The sequence below is a fragment of the Lichenostomus cassidix genome, chromosome 1 (genome assembly GCF_008360975.1).
Source record: "Lichenostomus cassidix isolate B80296 chromosome 1, HeHo_3.0, whole genome shotgun sequence".
NCBI lineage: Eukaryota > Metazoa > Chordata > Aves > Passeriformes > Meliphagidae > Lichenostomus > Lichenostomus cassidix.
The window spans coordinates 32,469,258-32,475,260 of NC_139479.1; positions in this window are offsets into that span (position 1 = coordinate 32,469,258).

Here is a 6,003-nt window from a genome sequence, read left to right on the forward strand (position 1 = left end):
AGATTGCTTTTCTACATCCCCCTCACCATAAGTATGTTCTGGATTTTGGATGCTCTTCCCACGTAATAGTTGCATTTGGTTTGGATGGGTGCAGGGTGAGGGCTGGCTGGAGTGCAGCAGGGAAGATGGCAAGCAGAGGGCAGAGGGAGAAGGGGACAAAGTAGCTCCTGACAGCCAGGCTGAGAGAGGACTCAGGAGAAGGCTGTAACTCCTGCAAGCCACAGAGCCAAACCAGTACCCCTGAGCAGGACAGAGAGACAATAGAAGAAGGCTTTTCCCAACAGCTCTCAAAATCCACAGATTGCCTAAGTCACACTTTTTGGTGCTGCTGTCTCCTCATCCAGAGGGAACCTCTTAAGCACTCTGCTCCCAAGCTATTTCCTTGCTTTTCTCCCCTCCCTGCTCATCTTTCAGCAGCTCCCCAGGAACAAGCCATCTGCCCTCACTAGGAGATGTATTCCCCAGATCCCTAATGGGGCGTCCATTATCAGTTTGAGAATAGCTGTGCTAAAATGCCATGTCCTCTCCAAAGATCATAAACAGCCCAGCATCCAAATAACTAATTAAGATGTATGGCTTTACTGAAGAAAATTGTTGTCAGGCAGTGAGAAAACCAGGCAAGATAAGAAAAGCACACATAACACAAAACACACACCCAAAAAAAAAAAAAAAAAAAAGAGAAGTGAAAGTGTTGACTCATATTCATTATTAACTCAAGGCCTCAAGAGAACAGCGCTGATACGAAAGTTAGAAAACTGAGGGAAAAACCTCAGAAGGCAGGTAGAAGACAACAGCTCATCAAGACAGAGGATTATCCTGCTCCAAGGAGCAAAAAAGACTGTTTTCCCACATGACTGACAATGGTGTGGCCAAGGAGAACATGTTGCCCTGGGGTGCTGAGGCTCGCATGCCAGACATGTTAGGCCTATTTATCCCCACCGGGTAGAGTAGCTCCCTTCTGTGTGCACACACCAAGGAATAATTGCTGGGTACTACAAACATGCATACTCCTGCTTGCAATCCTCTGCACAAGGAAAAAGATGCCCAAACTTTAGTGAACCAGTGGAAAAGAAGACTCACAGTCCAGACACTCAGGTGGCACTTAAGTGTGCCACTGTCTTCTCACCACACTGCTGTTAGTAGGTCCACTTGCCCAAACTTAAATACTGAGAAGAGCTCAGTTCTGAATCTCAGAGCCTAACTAATGCATTCATTTCACAGATTAGATCAGCAAGTGTTCACATGTATTTGCTTTAAGCACTACTGCAAATAGCAGGCTGTTTTCTTACTTGATAGAAAAAAAAATTCCATCCACTTTATTTCAGCACCTCAGTATGGGGATCATTTCCTCAAGCCACTGTGTGATGCTAGCCCACCTTCTTGCAGCAAGGCAAGCCATGGTTTTGGTTCTGCTATTGTTGTTTGTCTCATTTAGATCATTTGATAACCTTTTGCTTTTTGAGGAGAGGGAACTCTAACAGCCATGGTTGAAAGCCTTCCCTGCTCTAACCTGGCAGATGTTTCTGCACTTGTCATTGTCCCTGAGTTTGGAGTGGGGCAGAAGATGTTAAGGGAAGGTGGGGAGGGGAGAATAAAACAAATAAACAGACAAAACCATGATTTATTTAAGGTCCCAATGAGGGAAGTCTCCCAAATATTAATTTTGGGGGTTGGCAAAACTGAAGTCAGCCAAACAGAGTCCAAAAGAAACATTAAGGTAGACGATTATTCTGTTTCAGCCTACTGTCTAAAGCACAGACAGGAAGGAGCTTCAGGCACTCCTGCTGTTCTATTGCTGAAGTAGCAATTATCTTATCTCCCTTTCACAGTGCTATTATGCAGGCAGTCTCATTTGAAGGAAAGATGTCCTGAAATAAAAGATTTAAAAATACTCTTTTGTTCACAGGTACCTTTTGAAAAATGTTGTTTTGTTCTGTTTCCTTTTTTAAGCGACATTTATTTGACAAAGGAGCCTTATAATTTCATTGAATTTAAGATTAGATCATTAAACCTGAGACACTATTATTTGTTACAGTCGTCCATGGCTCTCTACCACAAGATCTCATTTCAGCAGTTTATCATTAAAATCATAATTAAAATACTCTTAATTAGTAAAACTAGAGATAATGTGATGTACATCAAAGACCACTTTATCTCTCTGCAGTCTATACATAGGAAGACTTGCCCTGAAGATTGATGCTACCTGCAATATTTGCTGGACATTTCACATAGTCAGTAAACATTTCTAGGCAATTCAAAGTTCATGATAGCTGAGCACAAGGGTTCCTGTTCTCCAAGCTCATTCTAACAGTTTAGCATCTGCTATCTATTATGCAAAAGTTGGTTGCTGTCAGGGTGCCAGTAATCATAATCTCCATCTATCCTGGATAAATATAAAACTGTGACAACTATCAGCAGAACTGTGAGAGGGACCAAACCCTTTGGAGTAAGTATTTGGGGGAAAAACCTTATCAAATGAATCCTTAAGACAGATGTATGTCAGAGACCCTCAAATACAAAAGTAGAATAGCTGACATAAGAAACTCAGTAATTCAGTTGTCCCACATCTCTTGTACCTCGTCCACTAAGGACAAGAAACATGACTTACTATTTCACCTAAGATAGTCAACATTTCTGTCAGCTGCTTTGTGTGAACTCAAACCAAACTCAACTCAAACATTTTAGCCATCATTAAAACCCCATTTATGTTGGGATCCATGATGTACAACAAGGTATTAATATTGACCTATCATGTAACAGGTCCTTTAACTACTATGAAAAGTGACTTTTCAGCATAGACATTGACATAGACATTGACAGGATTTAGAGAAGATAAATAAATTTTCCTAGAAGGTGACAATACCATTCTGACATTGCCTAAGATCTTAATGTCACATTTGATACAAAAATAGCCTTGTCTTATTAAAAGGTGCAGATCAGCAATGATTGTGGCACAACACTGAACATCTGCTAAGCACAATGAGATTAACCTCATGCCAAATGGTTTCCTTCCAGCATAGGTCAATAACTACAACAGCTGCCTTTCAATATGAGTCTTAAACCAGATATTTTAAATATTAAACTATGTTTTAAATATTAAATACTGTCCTGGTTTTAGCTGGGATAGAATTGTCTTCCAGTTAGCAAGTATAGTGTTGTGTTTTGAATTTAGTATGAGAATAAAGTTGATAACACACAAGATTTTAGTTCTTGCTTAGTCGTATTGATACTAAGTCAAGGAATTTTCAGCTTCTCATGCACTGACAGTAAGAAGCCTGGAGTGGCACAAGAATTTATGTGGTGATACAGCTGGGACAGCTGCCCTAAACTGGCCAAAGGCATATCCCATACCACAGGGCAACTTGCTCAGCCTATAAACTGCTGGGGAGAGCTGGCCCAGGGTCACTGCTTGGGAAGTGACTGGGCGTCGGTCAGCGAGGGGTGCTCAAATGCATTATGCAACACCTCTTCAAGATATTACTGTTATCATCACCAGCAGCAGCAGCAGCAGCAGCATTTTCTTCCTTTTCTGTCCTATTAAATCGTCTTTATCTCAACCCATGAGTTTTCGCACTTTTAGTCTTCTGATTCTCTTTCCCACCCTGGCTATGTGGTTCTTAGTTGCTGGATGGGGTTAAACCACAACAAATATTAAATGCTGAAGTAGCTGTGTCTGCAGCTGCCTTGATCTGTAGCAGATCATAGAAAGCTTCTTTCCATCATGCACTGTCTGGCAGACTCCCTAGAAACAGTTTGCATCAGCCTATCATCATTTCTTCAGTTAGAACTCTGTTTAAGGCCATTAATTGGGAATCCAAGCATCCCAGCATTGTTCTCCCAGAGCACACAGACTTCTTTGTGCTCTCAGATGCAATGGTGAGTGAGGCTGCAGATGTAGCTGTGCTGCTGGGAAGGTACATATTTTGTAAATAGAATATATTACATGGTGACATACTGTAAACACCTGGAACTGAGTAATTGGGTCCCAGGAGTGCAATGGCTTTACAGTTTGCAAATGCATGGTCAGTTGAAAGTGAAGCTTCAAGAGAAAAGTAGTTAAATAGGGGCCATTTTCATGGTATTCTATTGTTTGAAGAAAAAAAATTCAAGTTCAGATACATTTCAATGCATTTTCAGTTTTCCAACAATAGTGAACATTGAAACTCCATTCAAAAGCACTCACATAAAAATAAAACTTATCACGACATTCCAGCTTCAGAGTACAGGATCCTCTCAAGGGTACAAAGATTGATCTCCAAGCAGGCAGGTGACTGCAATATTCCCTGAGGCATTTGCTAGAAAATATTTTTTTCTGAAGAACAATGCAGTAGAAAATCCATACATATATTGTTGGAACTACCCAGCAAGTCTGACAAGTGAGTTTACTTGATTAATAGGAGTCCCTCCAGTGCTCCTCACTTGAGAGAATTTTAATTCTTCAAGACTTCAAGGTATACCCTAAAATGTGGTTTTCACTCATGGAATTCAGCAGCTGGCCAGCTTAACAGGAAGAGACTTCCACCACAGGTGATTCAATTATTAGTACACAAAATTTACGTATGCAGCTTATGAAGCGATGTAGATCACCATGTCAAAGCTTATAATAACATGCAGACGACATCTGTAAGTCTGAAACGCAGGCTAGAACTCTCTTTAGCTCAAACAGAAGATTAATATGTTGATTTAACAGACAAGGTATGGAAAAGATAGGCAAATTCTTCACATTAAAATTGCAATAAAGCTGGGGGGGGACTTTAGGATGAATGTGATGATCATGCCTTGGAAGCCCAGTTCTAAATGTTCATGGTAAAATACTTGCATGTGCTAGGCTTTTACCACACTCCTAATGCAGGAGGAAAAGGAGCTGGATATACACATACTATACTCATCACAATAAGATTGTGAATTCAACTTTTGGAAATCAGCATAGAAAAGTATGCCCTGGTCAGAGTCAGCAATTAATATAGGTGAACTATAGCATCTGCTACAAGATAAGCTGGGAAATCTCTGCTTTTTTCTGTGTTCCCTAGTCATAGAGGATTCTAGAAGTTTCTGCAGAGTAAATATGAGTAGACATTATGTTAATTAATGTGGATTCTCTGCAGCAATGTCATGCACACACATCAGAACTAGCTGTCTAGCTTCTGCCTGCTGCACAGAGGAGAGGCCCTCTCTGAAGAGATCTGTTTTCCTTGCAGAAAAGCTGAAATGGTATGGTCTGTTTGCAGTAGTCTTGCCATACTTCCTGTGTCAATAACCTAAAATCAGTCTTGCACCACCTCTTCAGGACACTGAAGTTCTCCAAACCCCCAGAATTATGTGTGGCCACTGTCATTTACCAGAGAAGTTGTTTTCCATGGGCAAGAATGGCAGCAAGCCTCCTTTACTCACTCAGACCAGACCTTTAGAATCCCACATCACTAACAAGCTCCCTTGCATCAACCTTGGACTGGACCCACCCCTCACTTTTCCACTTAGGACTGCACTGAGTTGTGTTGATTTGCAGCCTGTTGTCCTGTCCTTGAAGAGAGCTGGTGTACGCCAAGGGCTATCTTTCTTCTTGTAACCCATTGGACAGAGGTGACAGAGATGCCACAGAAGCTTGTGTGAGCTCGATATTGCAGATAGGATATAAGGCAGCATTTCACTGCAGTCTCAGACAATCAAATTCAGACACCAGGGCTGAGCTTAATTTCTAAGCTCCAGAGGAGGCAGTCTTGTGGCCATTGTCAACAGTGTAGCAGAATTCAGCACTACAATTTCATTTCACAAAGACCACTCTAGACTTTGAAAGCCTAAATATGGGCCAAAAAACTCAATGAAGTCCTTGCTAATGGAATAGAGAGCCAAAAAGCTGACAGGACCCATCTTTGCAGACCAGTATCTTTCAGCAGGCTTCCATTCATTCTCCCATCCATAGATATGGATACCCATAGCAAATCAAGGGCTGGACTACAACAAAGGTTCAAGTTGTTTCCTTGCCAAAGCAGGACCACCTGTACC